Source organism: Topomyia yanbarensis, chromosome 3, assembly GCF_030247195.1.
Source record: "Topomyia yanbarensis strain Yona2022 chromosome 3, ASM3024719v1, whole genome shotgun sequence".
NCBI classification, from domain to species: domain Eukaryota; kingdom Metazoa; phylum Arthropoda; class Insecta; order Diptera; family Culicidae; genus Topomyia; species Topomyia yanbarensis.
The window spans coordinates 177619882-177641758 of NC_080672.1; the positions used below are offsets into that span (position 1 = coordinate 177619882).

At 35.9% G+C, this 21877-nt stretch overlaps 1 protein-coding gene across 4 annotated transcripts in view; it reads left to right on the top strand.

The window, feature by feature from the left end:
• LOC131693348 (tubulin-specific chaperone cofactor E-like protein) overlaps positions 1-21877 on the top strand; it is a 150260-nt gene that overhangs the window by 58223 nt on the left and 70160 nt on the right. Inside the window, exons 1-2 of one of the 4 annotated variants that reach the window (XM_058981100.1) lie at positions 12942-13292; positions 13420-13783. The exons of 1 other annotated variant lie outside the window; for it this stretch is intronic. The gene's annotated coding sequence lies outside the window, so the exon portion shown is untranslated. Of the gene's footprint in view, positions 1-12941; positions 13293-13419; positions 13784-21877 lie in introns of those variants that run through there. 2 more of the 4 variants (XM_058981101.1, XM_058981102.1) reach the window with 2 other exon arrangements.

Below are 21877 nucleotides of genomic sequence, written 5' to 3' on the forward strand. Positions count from 1 at the left end.
AGGGGTCAAAAAGCGCCAGAAAAAAGCTACGTCATTTGTGTACGGCCCCTTACGTTCAATAGCATTAGATTTGAATTAAAACTTCGAAGTCTAGTCACGACACTCTGGTTATGTCGCAGACATTACCCACCCATATTTTTTAAGCTAGAAATGATAATTTTTTGGAAATTTGTGATCGATTAAATATCGGTTTTTGTTTTCCAAATAGAGAAAAAATTAAAGGGTTGTGTACAAGACACGACCACGATGTCATTAAAAATGCGACCATTTTTGTGAGCCAGTCATATTATTCATGATACACTTATTTAGGACTACACACAAAAGGTAACAAATCGTATGCTTTACGGAATCTACTACACAATTGTTTTGATTATTTCCCAACAAATCGCGCAAAAATCTGTTTGTTCCGTACAGCACAGCGCAAATAATTGATGTTGGAAAACAAATCGGCAACTTCAGCTGCCAAACACTTAGAAACGACCGAAACATTTTTCCGTCAATGTTTTTATAGGTATATTTTCTTGCTTCCGTCCAATTGGTCAGTTTATTTGTTTTATCGTACATTTTTCGGATATTATAGAAAATAACTAACCCGATAAGAAGGAAGTTATTTTCCAAAGCACGAAATGGAAATTTCAATTGTAATTCTTCTGAGAACGATTTTGTGGTCCTAATAAGGACCGCTTGTTGTGAATATTATTTCGCCGTTTCCTTGTCAATAATAACGCGACTTCTGTATACGTCTAGTGATGGGGGCAATTTTGAGAGCTTTTGTTTCGTTGCTAACGGGGAGTATTCCTTCCAGGAACTAACGAAGCGGGTCGCCGACGACAAGCGAACTGATTTCAACGATGATCAAATACAAACTGAAAACATTTTCCTATAGACAATTCGTTTTACCTATCTCAGATGTGGTTCATCGTCAAAAAGGCGGCGCTAACAAGTAAACCACCAATCAAAGCACGGCTAATTAATGCTTTTACAAAATCATTTCTATCAAAATTTACGGTAATCGTATCCTATACGGAATCTGCTACACTATTGTTATGATTATTTCCCAAACGCAAGAATCTGTTTGTTCCGTACAGTACAACAGCAATTATTGGCCGTTTGTTTTATGAGAATCGTCCGTATACTACTCGTCGACCGTCAAGTATCGAATGATAAGGCAAAAAAGAAATTCAGCACATATATTTATATTTTTTCCTTGTTTGATTGACCTCTTAAATGTTCTGCATTGACGGCTCTGCTCGAAATAGCCGCCTCGTGTATGCACATTTCCCCTTTTTCGTGAAATTTTTCAATTTCTCTTCAACCGATTTTCAATAGAATATTTTTATAGTACATCAAACTTGTTAGTAACTATCTAAGAGAAGAGAAGACAATCACGTAGCTAATTTGATCCATTTAACCTCAATATTGAACCAGCTTCTGATTGGTCGTTTTGCCAGTCATGAGCGTTCATTATATTTACAAACGGGATGGAAAACAGTGCTGCTGAATCTATTCTGGCTACTTTTCGTACTCACCAACATTTCATGCAAATTGAATAAAAGTCCTGAATGACGATATAGCTACGTGTATTGTTAAGAGAGACATGAAAAAAAAATAAATTAAATTTTTAATTGCAGCTAGCATTGTGAATTGTTGGTAGAGGTGCGATTTTTGAGACACAATTATTTTCAGCAATTGTGAAAAGCATAAAAAAGTAATCTGGCAACAATGACCACTTGTTGTCATTAGATTTACGGCAGGGTCTAGTCGAGAAAATTTAGAAGAGCAAGAAGCCTGTTGTCGTCTCTTCTCTTAGGTAACTATAACAACTCAAAAAAACACTAAAGCAGTGAAAGCCAAGAAATACCCAAGACAGTAGATCACAATCGAGCAGATACAAACAAAGATGAAATATCAAATGTATAATATCACTTGAAATGTAAAACATACAGCTATGTAGAAAATCAATGCAAATAAAAATAATTTTAATTCGAAAATTAGCAACTATATTCAAGTCAGGTGTTTCTGAATCGATTGGTGTCTAAATTATTGAAGTCCATCAACTAATTGCGAAGTTATAACCGTACAAACCTGACATAGTTTCGTTACATAGGAGATTTTCAAAATTTAGTATGACACCCAGCCCCAGATAGTGAGTAAGACATTTTTAATGTCAAAAGATGGGTAGATAATGTCAACGACATAACCGAAATGAAGTAGCATACATTTTAAGCTGTTAATACGAATGCTGCAATTTTCACTAATTTCAGAAAGGTTTTATTAAAATAAAAGGCTCTCCACATGGCTGAGAAAAGACTCGACGAGCGTTCGTAGTTCATCGTAGCTCCCCTTGGACAACTTCTTCGTGTTGATGAGACCTCCAATGTGTAGATGAACTATGCGTCTTTTATCTTCGAAGCCTTCCTCGAGCAGCTGCTATGCCCGCTCATAGTTTCCGTCGCTACTAGTTTTTGTGTCTATTATACCTGCAGCATCTCCGATGAGTGATTTTGAAGTAGAATGCTTCTAACGTTTCAATATGGGGTCCCGTTTCAAAAATTTCAGTTGAGAAATTTTCCCAGGTTTGAAATGCGAATATCTTCCGTTCTACTGATCGAAATCGCAATATTTTTGTACTATCTGATCGGAAATTCGTGCACGTATTTCGTATTAAATTTCGGAATTAGTGCGACTACTATAAATAAACCAAAACAAGGATTTTTAGAAAATCCTTCGAAAATAGCGATGAAAATGCACAATTTGCAAGCACATCTCACGCAGAGCCGTCAAAAAGGAGCATGTAAACGTTTCATTACATACGGGAATGTTATATATATATATATATATATATATATATATATATATATATATATATATATATATATATATATATATATATATATATATATATATATATATATATATATATATATATATATACATATATATATACATATAGATATATATATATATATATATATATATATATATATATATATATATATATATATATATATATATATATATATATATATATATATATATATATATATATATATATATATATATATATATATATATATATAAAGGTCACGCGAGCTTGTTTTGTATCAGTGGGTGCTCGCTTACCACACGAGCAACATGCTCGTCCGGACGGTACAATGAGCGGTATCATGTTTGCGTTCCCTACCAAGCGTCATCGCAAGGTTCTTCGTGATAAAATCCAGGGAATTACCAAATTCGGCGTCTGGCTCGTCGTGGTGGTGTAAAATGCATTTCCGATTTAATCTACGAATGCTGATTGTGTGCAGGAAAATGTCATACGAGATGCCGTGACCTACACTGAACACGCCAAGCGCAAAACCTCAATGAATGTCGTCTATACTCTGAAGCGGCAGGGATGCACTTTGTATGGATTTGGAAATTGAAAAGGTATAACTCACTTGTATCATTATAGAAAAGGCCCTTTACAGGGCCACCAAAATCATTTCAAAGAATAAGTTTGCATTTTCTGTTTCATGGACTGTTTCTCCCTGGAGAGCAATTTAGGTTAAACCCTAAATTATGATTTATTTTAGTACGCAAATTGCAAATATGGTCAGAAACAAACTGGAGTGAAGTGGAAAACATTTTTACTAGGCGCATTCAAAAAAGGTTTCAATTCTCAAACATTTTACCAAAGTGCCGTATTACATTACTCTCTTTAGCCTGAGTGTTCGATAATCTCTGTATTGGAAACACAATTTCAATTTTGTTCTTGGGAAGCAGTACGGCTTGGATATTTGACAACACACCGCCCTGAGCAATTGTTACTCCGGAGAGCAGTTTGTTCAACTTTTCGTTGTTACGAATCACCAGCTGCTGAAGACGTGAGCATTTCCTTCCAATTTAAACACTTTAGCAGCAAGGTATTCCATTACAGCTACTAAGTAAACGGCACTCCGACGCGTTCAACACAATTTGCTCGTGTATCGACCAACGAAGGGGAGGAGCTGCGAAGAATACATATTGAGGACAACAGAAGAAAGGACTAGCTTACGTTGTGCTGTAATCAGGTATAAAAACTCAGCATGCTGTTGCTCACGCTCAGTTCGTTTGCAGCATCAGCATGCAGCAGTTCGTTTGCGGCATCGTAACTGAAACTGTACATCTACATCTACAAGGTGCTGAGAGAGGTCCATCCAGATACCAGAGTCTCGTCGAACATCATAAACAGATTTATTAAACATTTTCGAACGCATTGCAAACGAGGTCTCCCGCCCGACTCTTTACAACAAGCGCTTGACAATAACCTCCCGCGAAATTCAAGCCGCCGTCCGTTTGCTGCTGTCAGAAGAGTTGGCCAAGCCGTCTCAGATGGCACCAAAGCTGTTACCAAATACACCAGCTCCAAGTAAATTCCGAACACTGCCCAAACAAAAGGCCGTTTTCAGGGCCATCAATTTATCAACAAAGAATCGAATTGAAAATTTGTTATTATGCCAAAAGCGTTCGATGGCAAGTGAGCTACTTGTGAACAATATCGTCGATTTCACGTAGAATGACACAAAATAAAAAGTTATCATTTGTGTGTTGTTTACATTTTCGTGTTTACTAGGCGCATTCAAAAAAGATTTCAATTCTCAAGCATTATACCAAGGTGCCGTATTACATTACTCTTTTTACCCTGAGTGTTCGATAACCTCCGTATTGGAAACACAATTTCAATTTTGTTCTTTATCAAAAATATGTGGTCGACCAACGAAGCGGAGGAGCTACGAAGAACACATATTGAGGACAACACAAAAAAGGACGAGCTTACATTGTGCTGTAGTCAGGTATAAAAACTCAGCATGCTGTTGTTCACGATCAGTTCGTTTGCCGCATCAGCATGCAGCAGTTCGTTTGCAGCATCTCCCGCGAAATTCAAACCGCCGTCCGTTTGCTGCTGTCAGAAGAGTTGGTCAAGCACGCCGTCTCAGATGGCACCAAAACTGTTACCATATACACCAGCTCCAAGTAAATTCCGAACACTGCCCAAACAAAAGGCCCTTTTCAGGGCCATCAATTTATCGAAAAAGAATCGAATTGAAGTTTTGTTATTACAAGCATCAGAAAGTGGCTTGCCAAGAGCATTGGATGGTAAGTGAGACACTTGTGAACAATATCGTCGCTTTCAAGTAGAATGGCACAAAATAAAAAAGTTATTTGTGTGATTTGTAGACAGGTTAGTGTAATGATTCAATTTACAAAAATCGAACGTTTTCTGACGTTTCGACATAGGTGCTCCGTTTCAAAATTTTCGGCCAGAATGTTGCCTGTTTTTCTAAAAGTGAAAATCTGCTGTTGTACTGAATGAAAACCTTCGATTTTTGCGCTGATTGGAAATAGTTGTGACTAGTTGTGTAGAATGTACAATTACTGAAAATAACGGATTTTGTAAAAGCGGTGGTTGGTCCGTACAATTCGATTCCAAGCGAGCCAGACTAGTTTTCGTTGGAAGGTCCATCTCTGACAATAGAAATAAACTATTTTATTTTGAATTCAACTACAACTTCCTTGAAAATAGCACAGCTAAAAAACTTTTGGGAAAAACGCGCGAAACTAAATTTTCCACTATAATAAAAACTAGTGCCCCCGCCGCACAGCATCATCAAGATTGATAGTAATTCAAGCCGGGAGGAAAGGGGGAGGGAGGTTGTAAGGCAATGGAAAATTTCATTTATATCTTACTTTATAATTGGCTGGTCCTGAAAAGAACTTGGTGGTTTGTGGTTTATTTTGGGTCACAATTTAGGCCCGCTCGATTTCTGATAGCTTCGTTGCCAACTGCTTGCGGGGAGCCTTTCCTCCGGTGGACTTACGAGCGGTTTGTTTGGTACACGCCATGTAGCGAAAAATGCTGATCTGCTACTTCTCTGATGCTGGTAGTAGGACGATGGTCAAACACTCGTTTTCGTGCCTTCATTCATAAAAGTTCAACAATATTTTCAAAAGATGTTGCAAATTGTCAACTTGATAATTCCAAAAATACTCCAAATAAACTATGAATGTGCAAAACACGACAAAATCGCATAGAAATTGCTCATTCCAGAGCAGAATTTACCGGTCTAAAGTGTATTCTACTTCACTCCGGTTATGTCTCTGACATTACCCACCCATCTTTTTCAAGATGATACAGTTTGATGCGGTTGGATTCTTTGGATTGATCCACCACAACCCGGAACATCATCTTGAATCTCTCCCAGTGCTCATATTTTCCATCGAACGTAGGTATAGCACGTGGGAGTGGCTGTTGGACAATCACCAGCTCAAACAACTTAAGTATTTTGGAAAACCAGAGTAGGGGAGAGTGGGTACACTTGATCCCACTTTTGTTTTTTTCTTATAACTTTTCAATGAGATGAAAATTTTAATTGAAAAATTCGCCATTTTGCAGTCAATTTGAATTGTAAGAACTATTAATAATATGTAAATCCGCATACTATGCCCTGTCAGTAATATGAACAATTTTGAAAATCATGTCAAAACGAGGTTTTTGTAAAAACGTGTGGTAACTTGATCCCCTTGATAACTTGATTCATATTTTCTAAAATATTGCGTAACTTTTACACACCAAATAATATTCATTAGATTTGTTTTTAAAACATCATAAACGACCAAATATTTTATTTTCTTTTTATATTGTGGTAACTTTTGATGTATAGATTATGAGATATGGCCAGGGAATCAAATATCCCCAAGGATCAAGTGTCCTCACTCTCCCCTAAACACTTTTTGCACTTTACACTTTATTTGGAATATCTCTTCAATCGCACTTAAGGTGAAGATACGTGGAAGCCAGGAACGCACGCTTGTTGCTAAGCACCGACGCGCTTGTTTACATTGAGAAAAAATGGAATTCGAAGTGAAAATTCAAAAGCGCAAATGAGAGTTTTCGGACATTTTCCTTTGGTCATATGCACAGTGGCAGAATATGTTTCGTTAGTAAACGATTAAAGTTTTGCGGGTGTTTTTTGCAGTGGTGTGTAACTAAAGTGCATTTGAAAAAGTACACTGAAAATGAGAAGAAGAAAAATAAGAGTGTTACAAAAAGAAACCCCAATTGAAGAGGTGTGATATTTTCGCACAAAATAAGAGCTACAGATAGAATTCCGTCAAAAACTCGGGTAGATTGTATAGGAAAATGTTCAAGCTTCCTCAAGTAGCAGTTTCGTGGTAAACCGGCAAGGTTAGTGTATTGAAAAACGTATTTTTATATTTGCTCATGTCAGATACATGGTTAGGCAGGGGAGAGGGGTGTGTGTGGCGTAGGAGCTATGTTGTGGCTCGCTTGTTTAATATCCTTAACACTTTACTTGTTGAAATAAAACTGGTTGCTGCGATGCGCAGAACGCGCGTATTTATATTACACGCCACACGTTCTAGAAAAGCGTGGCTCATTCGCGATGATTGTCGACGCCATGTCACGCATCAATTGTTTGTCGTCTCCTTTCCATATCGGGCGATTGTATATTTAGCTCATTCACGCTTGCTGAGAATGATGCATTGCCGCGCGTATCGCTGCTGCTGCTAATGTTGTTGCTACTATTGTTTGCTTACCCGTGCGTTATCATCATATGTACAAAAAATATAATGCGGGATTGTTCGCGATTGTTTGTGATGCTGCTCGATTTTACTCGTAGATTAACTTGCCTACCATTGATTAGCGTCTGAGGCGCAATCAAACACCTTGGTACCCTTACGAGGCAGTCTAGGGGAGGCTAGATTTCTTCTCTTCCTGGATTCTCCCGGGTTAACAAAAGATGTTCCCTCTTGTGAGTCGTCAGATTCTTACTCAACGCCAGCAAAATTTTCGGAAGGGTCAGATGGCAAAACATTTTTTAGAATTTCTGCATAAGAGCGCTTCGAGCGTTCCTTAAGGGAGCGCTTAATTTTATCCCCGCGCTGCTTGTACGCGGGGAATGATTTAAGATCATGTGGAGGGCTCCTGTAGTAAATACACTTTTCAGTTTCTCTACCGCAAGCGGCATCCTCACGTTCGCCCTCGCCTTTGCCGTATCGTTTCCTATTGCCACAATAGGTAGCTGTGTGGCCCAGCTGCTTGCAATTGCTGCAGTTCATTACCCGCGGTACAAAAAGGCGAACAGGTAGATGAACCTTATCCAGGAGGACATAGTTGGGAAGAGAAGACCCGGAGAAAGTCATTCCAGAATCTTCACCTGTTGAAATGAAGGATCCTTAAAGCAGCCAACCCCGTACTTCAACAGGTCTTTCCACTTCAGACCTGGTTCGGCAACGACCCCATCGATCTCCACTGCCCTACAAGGCACATACACCCTGAATTGCTTCGTAAAACGCCCGCAGCGAGCAATCTGGTTTGCCTGGACGAGGTGATTCACTAAAATGCACTAAATGATCAATCAAAAATCTAGCTTGGAAAATGTAAAATACTCGCGCTACAGTGAAGCGAAAAGTCGAGGACAATGCATCCTCATATATCCCACAATTTGAGCTAATGCGTTGAATGGAGATAGCAGACACGACTAATGTGTTCAAATGGATGGGATGAATAGAGGTGCTACGATGAATTAGGGCACAGTAACCCTACCATGATATTTAATGAAATTAGTTGTTTGAAGCGTTGAAACAACTATGTCTTGTTAAGAGCCTTCTAAACAAGGAGTATACACACAGGCATGTGAAAATTCACTCATTCGATTGATTGCATCTGATAGCCATTCATCCTTGGTTCAGCCGCACACAATCATCATAGTGAGCATGGAGCAACGAACCATGAGAGAATGCGATGAATCCTCTCTCCACCACCATGTTTGTGTACTCCGAACGGTCAGCGAACGCACTATGTAAGTGAGTGGTTAAAAAAATACTTGAAACGAACCGAACGTCAGCAAACAGGCAGGACTCACTCATCGAATGCATTTGTTGACTCATTCAGAGGGTTCCTTGTATGTAATTCCAATAATAAGTATGAGGCGCTGTATAAATCGTTTACGCAGAGCTGTAGGAATTAGATTTTTCTTTAAACTTCTTGTTCGGCTCGGAAGCCTTTTGGTGATTATAAGCCGGGAAACTTCATGAAAATATAGCACAGTTTGAATACTGTGTCTGTGACATATGACTTCTATAATAATCATTGCTTCATAGGCAAGGACTCGACGTCGCTTTTGGGAATGATTTGAGATAGTATCGTCGCATTCGGAAAGCGATAGAAATTGTTAAATTTAAAATTAATTCTTTTAGAAGGCTAACGCGATGTTTATATAAACAAATTCATTATACCGCTACGGAGCGTAATTTCCTCACCCTTCGTAGTAGCAATCGCACAGCTGTTTATTATAGTAAATTAAGAGTAAAAACGAAATTAAAGTTTGTTTTGCTATTGTTAAGATTATATTGATCTGTAGACAGAGCTGCGCTAAATAAATTTAAGTGTTGGATACGTTGTACATAAAAAACGTATTGACTCCAAAAATACGTCTGTTGAACTTTTTTTTTCATAACTAGTTCATGGGATAATGACGGATATCAATATTTTTGTAATTATCTTTGTTTTTGGAACGAGTTTGACGAGTGGGTTTTGAAATACCGTCATCGGTGATTACTTTACGCCACAAATAGATGCATTACACTCAAGAACTACGATCACGCAACTTCAAATTTGAAACTGTTCGATGTTTTACATATGGCACAAGTACCTCCAAAGTCATTGAAAAGAACTTTTGGAAAATCAAGATTGAACGTGAAATCTAAAGAGCTAAAATTGGCGTAAAGTCACCCCCACAAGGGGGCTACCTTACGCCAAAATTTTTTTTTCACAAAATCATGTTAACTCCTTGATTTATTGTTATGGATTATGCTCGTTATTTATGTGTGAAAGCAAATGAATGTAGTGCTCGTAAAAATAAAAGAGTGTGTTCAAAAACTGCGTACCACGCATCCAATAACCTTGTTAAGTCCTACAATGAAAAAAGCAAGCCGAGAAAAAAAGCTCTACATGATATACTTGATATTGATGATATTGAGCCTTAAGAATTAGACCACTTTGTTTTAGTATTTTTCTAAAAGTAGTTTTAATTGTGTTACGGAGTGCAAAGGCTTTTCCAACAGAAACGTTTTAATGGTCAGGTCAGTTCATCCATCTTTTATGACATATCCATTTATAATATGACGAATTTCGCGCCAACTCGAACAAATGTTGGCAGCACCCTCTCAGATTTCAATGAAACTTTCTGTACATGAGAAATTTGTCACAAAAGCCACTTTGCATATTTTGTTTTTCCAAAAATGATCTAGACAAGCTTTTGAGAGGGTCAAACTTTTTTAACCAATTTTTTCAAATGGCTAGTGTCTAAAAATGATAAATCCTTCAAAAAAATGTTGGAGGAGTTATTTTCGCAAAATTAGTCATTAGTCGGGCACTTTCAAGAAAAAAAGTTATTTGAAACAAACTTTTCCTTGTCCAAACTGATTTTTTGTAGTGTATTTTTATCGAAAACTAAACCAATGAAAGTCATAATCATCTCAGAATCCAATAATACTCAGTTTGTCAAAAGATATTGTCCAATTTAGCAATTAAGGGTGTCTATACGCGATTAAAGAGTTTTTAAACTATATGGGGTTGGCTCGATCGGTAGTTACCGAAGAAGCTGGTTTCATTGCAGTAAAGCACATTCAGAATTTAAGCTGGCTTGAGGTTTCTGTCAGAATTTCGAAGCAAATAAAACAACCGATCGCGGCTCATTGCTTCATTTAAAACTGATTGTGGCTGGTTTGACTAGGATTTAGTAGTATTTACAGGTATGTTCCGTTGGGATCATTTTAGATGTTTTGATGCATTTTTTTTTTCAAATTTACCCTTTGGTCGTTATAACACCTCGTACACTATTTTTGAACTTTATAACCTTGAATGTCATGTGCGTCATGATAAAGCCATTGTTTGATATTGTGGTTGTAGTTGAAAACTGGAAAATCCAACCAGACACAATCGTATTTTCTTTTGTTTTAGCAATGGAACACACTACTCCCGACACGTCGTGAATTAGCATTGAACAAAAGAGAAAAAAATTGTCGCTGATAGGATTTTCCAGTTTTCAACTGTAACGATAATATTTTAACTGCACAAAAGATAGACAGATTAATGAATAGGGGAATCGGGGGCAAGTCCGACACCGTGGGTAAGCCCGACACCCCATAACTTTTCCCAGATATCAAATTTTAAATCATACAATAATAAAAGGATATCATTAGTACGATTATTTTGAGTATTTCGAGACAGTTATAAGTCATATAGATTCATCCAACGTCACAAAATAAACAAAATATGCGAAAGCAAAGTTGATGCGCACTTGGATGTTATTTTTAGTTGAAACATTTTAAGGTTTTAACAGCACAAAAGCTTTGAAAATTACCAGTATTTTGCCGCACATTCTAATCTATTCTGCCGGATTGTTGAGTTCCGAAAAATCATAACACGAACCGGATAGCTCACTACAAAAGGGTATGTTACTTCTAAGTGAATGAATCTTAGTAACAGGGGATATATTCTTCTTGCAGAACGGATCTTACTTCTTAGAATGGCTTCACAAGCGGTAATAAAGCTAACCAACCAAGTGTTGAACATTATTTATTCACACCACACATTTGTATGCTTTTCCTCTTGCTACGCGATGATATTCCAGAAAGCATGCATTTGCATCACACATACTTATATACACATAATTACACTTTATCACACATACACAACACATTTTTAATGAAAAAATTGGACAAAAAGAAAGCTAACAAGGGTGTCGCTCTTGCCATTTCGGGGTGTCGGTCTTACCCGCAGCGTTTTTAAAATGTTATTTTTCTCCTTTTGGCAACCAATAATTTTTAATGAATCCAATTTTTTGAAACACTGAAAAAATTATATCTTGTTAAGAACCATCTAAACAAGGATTATGCACAGAATATACAATTTTTGGAGCTTCGTGGTATTTTAGAAAAATGCGCTTAGGGTGTCGGACTTGTCTCCGGTTCCCCTACTGAAATAGTAAAAAGTACTTCAACATGATACAGAAGAAATAAAGTCAGTAACTTGTAGGTCATGCTAGCCGTTAAACGATGGGCTTGCGTATGTAAAAATTAAAAATCCTGCATGTTGAGCTATTTTACCTTTGCACTTCTACCCATATATTACCTCTACAAAGGATAGAGAACCGATTGAACGATTCAATGATTGGATATGATGATTGAATCAAGATTAGACTCATCGAGTGGCTCGCAAACCAAAACAATAATATTACAATCTGATTCACTCACATCCAAATATCATTCTTAGAAAATATTGAGAGAATGAGAGGCTCTCCGACTTAGAACGAACGGGAGTCAATTGAGTGCCGCACAGCTGCTATCGCTAATGAGCTTTGCGACAAGCTCAGTGTATACTTCCTGGCGTTTACTTCGTGAGACAAACACAACGGTTGGTAGCATGAGATGTATCAGAAGATGAATACAGATGAATGAATTTCGAATGTATTTTTCCCATACCTGTATACACAGAATATATAATTTAAACAGCTTTGTGATATATTAGAAAAATAACTACTTAAGGTGCCGGCCCCCCGTTCCACTATATTAAAAAGAATCACGAGTAAATATTGAATTTTGGCGAGTACAATGGTGTATAACCCATTAAATTCATTTAATAAACCTTTTATTCATGTAATAAACATTTTATTTGGAAATTTGACAAAATTGCATGTCCACTTATAAAAGCGCAGTGGCGACGTTCCATGAAAACTTGTTTCCATGGTGATTCACGATTCATGCATGAGTCCGATACACAAAGGAGAGCACGACAAGGCATATTCACTTCATACTCACCTCTCTACTCTCGCACAGATATCAAATACTTTCTTATGTGTTTCAGTGGTTCAGCGAATCGAATTTTGTGTTGCGAATACAGCAGATCAAGCGCCTGCTTATTTTGCTTCTGGTCGCGTACGCTGTAAGATGTGTGCGCTATTTGGTCGTACTCGACTTGGGAACTAATAAGTAGTTGAACCAAACCGTAGTGGAGCGGGAGATGTAAACACCCCACTCTCCCACCCAGGAGAAGCAGCCCATGGAAAGAAGAGTAAAATCGTTCAAAAAGTGTTTAGTGTTTTAAAAGTGTTGACCTTGTATTTCACGTGAAAACAGACGCCATAAATAAAATAGCTAAGAAACCGCCTGCTATTCCACCGACCGCGAAAAATCGTCGGAAAATATACATATGATGTTATGCAAATCGTGACCTACAGTTCTGTCTGCTAGTACGTTTTTACTATGACATTTCTATTTCTGTCTCAATTATTTAAACAAGAAAAATCGGTGATGTTTCCAAGACGAAGTTTCAATGTTAAACTGAAACGTCGAGGCAAAATCAACCTTTGTTTTTAGGTAGTGTATTTAGTAAATTTGGGGTGCCAGATGTGTAGCTGCTTTTTGAAGATCGGTGGATATTAACGTGCAACTCGATAGGTTGTAGTATATCAGAACAACACGCCATTTAAGAGAAAAAAGTGAAATCACTAACGAGTTTTCAACGTTATACAACAGCCTAGTATGAAAATAAACAAAGGGGAAGGCAAGAGTGAGAACAAAACAAAACTAGCATCAGTCAAAACGTCAACAGTTATAGTTACTACAGTGGTGATATTATATAGTGGTGATATTTAAACAAAGAAAATATTGGTGCAGGTAGTGATTAAGAGCTGCAAAAATAAATCAGAATTTTTATTTAGAGGCAACTTAGGAAACAGAGGTAACTTTACTAAAAAATACATATTTGCATAGATAAAAAATGATTGATAAATTAAATAAAAGATTTTAACATGACAAGATGTATACTATAATCTCTATACTTACACTACCACAGAAGTATCGTACCGAACATTTAACTAATTGTCGCTTCTACATAAAAGATGCTCAATCCGTATAATCTCATTTGTTCATGACGTATTGCCGTTTCTTCAGGTGGGCAAAAAGTGAATTGAATGTTGTATATAGTAAATACTCACCAATGCTAACTGTGGTTGTACCAGTAACCAACCACTATGCCCACATCAATCAATATCATATGGAAAATGTTTCTTTGTTGCTACATTCGCTGGTTACCTTCTTGCCAGCCACTTTTGACGGTGCGGCAGACACAGCAACCCCTTCAAAAAAAACGCCAGTTCGTTCTCACTTAAAGCAAGCCAAAAAGTGCTGTCAAATATGGGGTGGTCACACACTCTAAACCTGGGAGTCCATACATATTAAAAATTCAATTATATAATTTGCGGTAACATTTGTCCTTGTTCAGTTGGCTGCTTATTGGATAATATTATCGTCTACTGACAGAACAACAGAAAACAAATAGATTACAAACATCAGCACCCTAATATGAAAAACGTGTACACCATCTACATACGCTTCAAAGTGTGTGTTTATACTCAAACTATCACACCAAGCAGCTGATTTCTATGTTGAAAATGGCAAGGTCCGCTGATTAAACGATTAAAGAAATAAAAAATGCCGATTGGGAATTGAATATAGTAATCTAGCAATCAGCTTTGTTTAGCTTTTGGGATATATATTCTGGAGTGTAATGGTCAAAATAATAAGCTGCTTATGATATGAACTGCGCAAAATAAGAACAACATAGTATGGAGTAAAACATTGCTACGTTGAAAACTTCTTTGTTTTGTCTCGCCTCCATATGGAGAGTAAACGTATCGATTCTACCCTCTTGTTATTAGGTGGTTTCTCTTTTGACCAGTTAAGTGTCATTCGACGGATTCACACGACGTGTCCATGAAACGTCTGCTGGGATATCATATTTGAATATTTTAATAAGTAATGGTTCGGTATATGCATTCTATTAAGAGATTTGCTTGAATAAATTATTGAGATATTTACTTGCATGCAGTCTTCAATGGGTTAAATTAATAGACTGCATTGTGTTTTATATGGACTTTAAACGCAGTGTACACTGCATCCTGAGCGTTGCCTGGGTTTTGTTGTTCGCATGTTCAATTTCTGTTTAAGGTCAAGTTAGTATATGTACGTAATCTAGTTGAGACCGCTTCCTGAATGCAAAAATGTAACAGATGTAAAAAATATACCTTAGTAGGTACTTGATCTGTGAACTACGTATTTACAGGAAATTTCATCTTTATTTTGAAAAACATATTGTTCTTGATGAAGAAACGTGAATAACCTATGAAAACACCGTAATTTCACGAAGCAACACTTTATGTCGAAAGAAAATGCACTTTGAAAGCAATTTTTATTAGCATTTTGAATTGAAATACCATTTTTACATTCTACACTGAAAGCCATTCGATGAAAAAAATAACAAAACAAATTTTTGTTTTCCTAATTAGTTGATTTCAACAGAAAAATGAATAACGTAACTAAATTTTCTCTTAATTTTGAGAGATTCTCAAATAATAGTTATTGAAAATTATTATTGATTTTGATTCAAGACGCACATCATACGAAATGACAGCAAGTAGCTAAGATGCACACCTTACTGAAATACATCAAGGTAGCGACAGCAACTATGTTCATACACGCTGGGCATAACGGTTAAGCACGTAGGTAGTTGTCTCAGCTTGGAAAGCTTGTTTTATCCTGGACGCAACTACCTGAACCAGTACACAAAAAAAACAGAAATTCAACTGACCTCATTTTGGTTTTACCTAGTTTTTCTTTAAAAACATTTCAATAAAGGGATGATTTTTATTGACATCTTTTTCAATACATGTGCACTGAAAATTGAAAGTATTGTCGAAAATTGTCAAAATCATTCTATTTCGGATTTAGTCGATTATATAGTAACATTTCAATTATTAACCAATGTAATATGTAATATGATAATTATTTTTCATCGTTTGAGATTCCAAACTAGATGTGGAATAAGTATGAAGTTTTTTTTGTAGTGCTGGATAGTGTTTGTGACTAAATAGAAAAAAAATATACCTTTATTCTAAAATTCAAATCAATCAATTTCCAACAATCCTTAAATACCTTTGGCTATTTCGTCGCATTTAAGATTGCAGTTTATAAAAAGATAACATTATGAGAAACATAACTCTGTATTATATTTACGTGTGAATTACTGACATACGGAATTTTTCAACAATTTAATTCCATACCTTTCATCCGTCGGTCGGTGAAACAAAACGTTTGAAATATCCTATGTTGTATTTTACGATGAAGCAGTTTAATTCAACAATGAGATTAGTTGAATTCTAGTCGTTTGTGTCTTGGCTGAAAAGGTAGTGTAACGGCATATGCAATTGTGTCTGGACTAAAACAAGCGTTAGAAGCTGAGACAAGCGTTTCAAGCTTTAGCTCATGTAGCTTTTCAAGTTTTGTGCTTTAGCTTTTTAAGTTTTGTGCTAGGATGAAACGTTCGTGTCCAGACTGAAACTGACAGCATCAAACCAACAACGTTGGATTATTGTTTTCAACAAAAATTTAGTTCGCCCAAATATTAACTAGACGAAACCAAAAACTCAACTAATTTTTTAGTTGAAATTGTGATGAATCGGTTTTCCGTGTATAAGTAAATTATTAAAAGTTGTTGTAAATTAAATAAATTTCGAAATATGTTTAAAGCTTTCGTTAGAAAATCTTACATTGTTCTTTTTTCCAGAACATGCTTCGTATAACCCACACACCTAGAAAAAACAGTGTAAATTTACGTCTCCTGACCATGACATATACGAGTATCAAAAATGACTTAGTTTTACGTTTGATTTTAATTTTACATGACGTTTAATTTCGTAAATCATGTAATTTTACTCCACATACAGCGTTTGTTCTGAATGGTAGGAAGTGTAATTTTATGTTATTGCGCATGTAAAGTATATGTTTCATGTAAAATTAAACGGAACACGGTAATGTTCCGTCATTTCGTAAATTACGGTTTGTTGAATTGTGTCATGTTTGCAATTACGTCAACGATAAAATTCAGATTTTTTTGGGGTGCATTTCAAATATATTAGAATATAAAAATCAGAAATAAACTTCAAGCGTAAAAATCGGACGGAGATCCTTCAGTAAAAGATTCGCTTAAAAACTATTCACCCGCAAAACTTGACAAGAACTGCTTTTTAAGGATCGTATTTATTTTGTTCTGGCTTTTATACCGAAGGTTTTGCCTATCTCAATAGAAAGGTATTGCAATTGCTCTGAAAACCGTCTATTGAATTTCTAATGGATCCGACTTCCGGTTCCGGATTTACAGGGCGATGAGTACGATCACGCAGAAAATGTCGATTTTAATAAATACTGCAATGAATGTATAATGGTGAAATTTTATCCAAACGGTGACTACAACTGCTTCGATTTGTAGTACTAGATCACTAACAGCCATTCAAAGTCTCTTTGGTCACATTGGCAACCATCATCGGTTCCGGAAGTATCGAAATTCAGATTAACAGTCACATCGGTTTCTCGGAGATGGCTAAACCGAATCAAACTTAATTTTACATGAAAGATGTTGCGTTCCCGTAAATGGCTATTAAATTTTATCCCGATCCGACTTCCGGTTCCGGAGTTACGGGTTGTGGCGTGCGATCGCATAGCAAATTGTGATTCAAACCGATGCTCCGATGAAAGCAAAAAAGATAAACATTTCGCTAAAATGTCTCTCAAACAACTTAAATTTGCTGTTCTAGGTCACCGACGGCCAAACAAAACTTTCGTTGACTACATTGACCACCATAGACGGTTCCGGAAGTGCCCGGGAAAAGCGGCCATCTTTCAAAACTAGCAAACTCATATCAGTTTCTCGGAAATGGTTGGGCCGATTTTCACAAACTTAGTCCCAAATGATAACTATATTATCCCCACAGATGTCAATAAATTTCGCGGATCGCTTATATTATTCAGGAAATATAGACTGAACCGTCCGGTCACATATGAAATCCCCATGAAAGCCGGAACTCAATTTTTTTTTTCAATGGTGGGACCCCATGAAATTTCAGAAATCGAATTCGTATTCGTAACGTCAAGATTTCATGTTATCACGAAAAAAAATTTATATGAAAATCGACTTTTTGGGACTTTGCCGATTTCGCACCTTTTTTCAGTTCAATATTACCGTGGCTGTTTTTTCTTTTGCAAAATTTTAGAATTCGAATAATGATTTCTTTTGTTGTATATTTGTCATGCCATTATAATAATTAAATGTAATATATGCATTTGAAAGCTTTTAATGAATATAAACAATGCAAATATTCTCGTGTTCATGATTGAGAAAGGCACAATTGCACCGCTAGGTGAATTAAAGCATGTTTTTTATTCGACTCTTACAGAGGAAAGTTCTTTGCTTGAAGTTTATTTCCGGTTTTCATATTTTAATATATTTGAAGCAGGTTTTACGAAGCATGTTCTGTCCTTGCAACTTTTATTTTCGGTCGCTCATAATAAAAAAAATATCAATCATATTTAAAATTCTTTTTTCTTCTTATATATTTAGATTATGGGGGTTTTAACCTTAGGGTCATTCGCCTCTTTCCGGTTAGAGAGATCTCTTTTGGAAAAATCTCTATCCCTATGTACGGGGTTGGAATCGAACCCAAGTGAGCTGCGTACAAGGCAATCGATTTACCAACTACGCTATATTCGTCCCCCAACAATTCTTTTTTATGATGATAGATAGTGACTAATTTAGACGTATTTTCACTACTTAATATTTTAATTGAAAGAAAATTAATATATTTTGGTAGATTTTTCTAAAGGCCTTTTTAATTTTAAATGATATTTATTATCACATTGTATAAGACAATTATATTTTGTCTGGCAAATACTATGACATTTTAAAGAAAGTATACTTAAAGTTGTTGTTAAAAATACTTTTTTGCTGATAGCTTCTTCATAATGCAATTATAGTTTCCTTTATTTTCAGGCTTGCGCTAACAAAAAAAACTCATGAAATTGCTTTTGTAATTGCATTTTCCAAAAAAAAAATTTTTTTACTTTTTTTAGAAATTTCACCAAAATTCGTACAGAAGAATGAATTCTCTACAACTCATTATCATAAGTACAGTGAAGATCCGTTTTTATCAGCCCTTTAGTGAATATTAGGCTGATCAAACTGGGACATTGACAAAATCGGGCATATATTTTTCTTTCTTTTTAAGAAACCGAAGCTCTTAAAATATTATTTTTTAGTTCCTAGATATAGCCTCATAATCTTTCCTGATTATTTAGCTTAAATTTCCCCTTAATGAGGTCTGCCAGTGCATAATTAAAAAAAAAAAATCTTTTTTACATATTTCGGATCTCTAAGATAAGAAAAATATGCTTAAGAAAGGATTTACTCAAATTCAACTTGGTTCGTCTGCTAGAGCCCATCAAACTACCAACTGTCAATTTTCAAATGAGGCTGATAAAATCGGGTCTTCACTGTAGTGCATCTAAGATCTCATACGCTCTTTTAAAATATTACTAATACTAATTATATTAATACTTGAAACTTTTAGTTCTGAAATGAAGGATTAAAGCCAGAGTAATTTGCCATTTGTACTTTTGTAAGCGCGGCTTGAATAAATCGAAAGTTACAGCTATTCAAAAACGATGTTGTTTGTAGGCCAAGTGGGTATGAGTTTTAAATTAAATAAAATAAACTAAATTAAATTAAATTAAAAGTATTTTAAGTCAATGTACTAGAAGTACATGAAAATATACTGCATTAGACTTCAACGAAAATCATGTGTTGCAAGTTATCTCATATGCGGGGATATTTGCAATAGGCATAATTTTTTACCATCCTGAAAACAGGGAATGGTATTTTGTTTTGATAAGTGACATATAGTAATCTTCTTACTCCCATTAGCACTTGTACATATTGAATATTACAGTGAAGACTCGATTTTATCAGCACCCGATTTAGTCTCCCCCGATTTTATCAGTTTTTTGACCCGATTTTGTCAGCCTCATATGAAAATGGATAGTTAGTAGTTTGATGGGCTCTAGCAGACAAACCAAGTTGAGTTCGAGTAAATCCTTTCTTGAGCATATTTTTCTTATCTTAGATATTCGAAATATGCAAAAATAAAACTTTTGACTTTTTTAACCTTGCGCTGTCAGACCCCCTTAAGGGTAATTTAAATTAAATAATCAGAAAGTGTTATGAGGCTACATCTAGGGACTAAAGAGGAATATTTTAAGAGCTTCGGTTTCTTAAAAAGAAAGAAGAAAAATATATGTCCCGATTATGTCAATGATTTGGGTTAGATAGTACACCGCATTTAAATGCGCGGAAGGCCTACGAAGAATTCTGAGACACACACATACATTTTGTAAACTATACTACTTGTAAAATACGAAAGTATCTGTGAGAACATGTAATTTACAAGGGGAACTGTGGGTAAGACGGACAGGGGAGATAAGTTGGACACAAGGTTATTTTAGACATATAACATTCCAAATTCAAATGAATTGTATGTGTACTAGTCTACCCAAAATATTATAAATTTTTGAAAACTCAATTAACCCACCCCTGAGTCGATTCCTAGTCGTATCAAGAGTATTTGCTCCAAATTTGAAGCAAATCGGACAAGTCAAGCTACCGTAGCAAGGTGCCTGAAGCTTGCATGGGATTTTTAGATAATTTACATGGAGAAAACCCACTAGCTTGAATTTTCGCCGCTTGGTGGCACTATATGTATCGTATTATCACTGTAAGTGATAATAAGAAAGCTTATTTAATTGTCTACAACTTTGTCGAAGACTGCTAGTCAATCCGGCTTTATTAAATGAAGATATTAAACTTTTAACGATGTGATATCTGAGTCAGTTCTGCATGGGGCCTAGCAGCGCATGGTTGTGTATCAGTACTCGATTCCCACGAACTATACATTTTTGTGAATAATAGTTAGGTCTTACCTTATGTGCGAAAAATGTGAATTTACGTAAAGACATAAAGCAATGATTTCATTACATCAAACTTATAATATTTTGGTAGAACATTTTTGAGTGAAATAAACAAGCATAAGTTTATAAAAATAAATTGATAATTGGCAGAGTTATAACTTTTTTCTCGAAACCCTTTTCTTGTGGAGTTTAAAAAAAATTGACATCCCTGCGTGAACTGAAACGAAATTCAATTCATGCACGCTGCGATGAATGAAATGTTTGGTTCGTTTCCCTCGTCATTCGTTCTCCCGACGCAGCGCAGGTTCGGACATGTTTGGTTTCAGAAGCAATCTGAATTTTGCTTCCATGCTAGTTTTGAGAGAGATAATTGAGCAAAGGTGCACCAGATATAGATTACGCAGTTAGATTATACTCGAAAATGTAGAACTTCTTCCTTCAAACCGTCCACATAATAACAAATGAATGCATTGATTGGTGAAGGAATTTATATTTTCTCTGCATTCAAGCGTTCGATTCTGCATGAAATTTCAGTCAGTTGGAAAGTTTACGCATAAGGGAGGCGGTGAATCTGAATGTTGGTTTCGGTAAATAGAAGCCGAAATAGGTAACTGATTTTGAAATATCGCAGCACTGGCGGTGATTACGATTGACAAACAATAGATCAACTAAAATCCCAAGACTCAAAAAAATCCATTAATATATGAGTATTCCTCATACCTTAACGATTCGTTGAATGGATATTTTTTCCTGCATTTGGGAACGTTTTTCCTAAAAATTCGCTGCTAAAATTGTATTAAAAAAATATCATCTTCAAAGTCACAATTTATGAATAAAAAAAGAATCATTAAGGTACGAGAAAAATGAATTACGATCAAATGAAAAAAGTGAAGAAAATCGGTTGAGTGGTTTTCCGGCAATCGTGATCACGGAAAAACGATTTTTTGAATAATGACATTTCGAGAATATCGAGTTTAAAAGT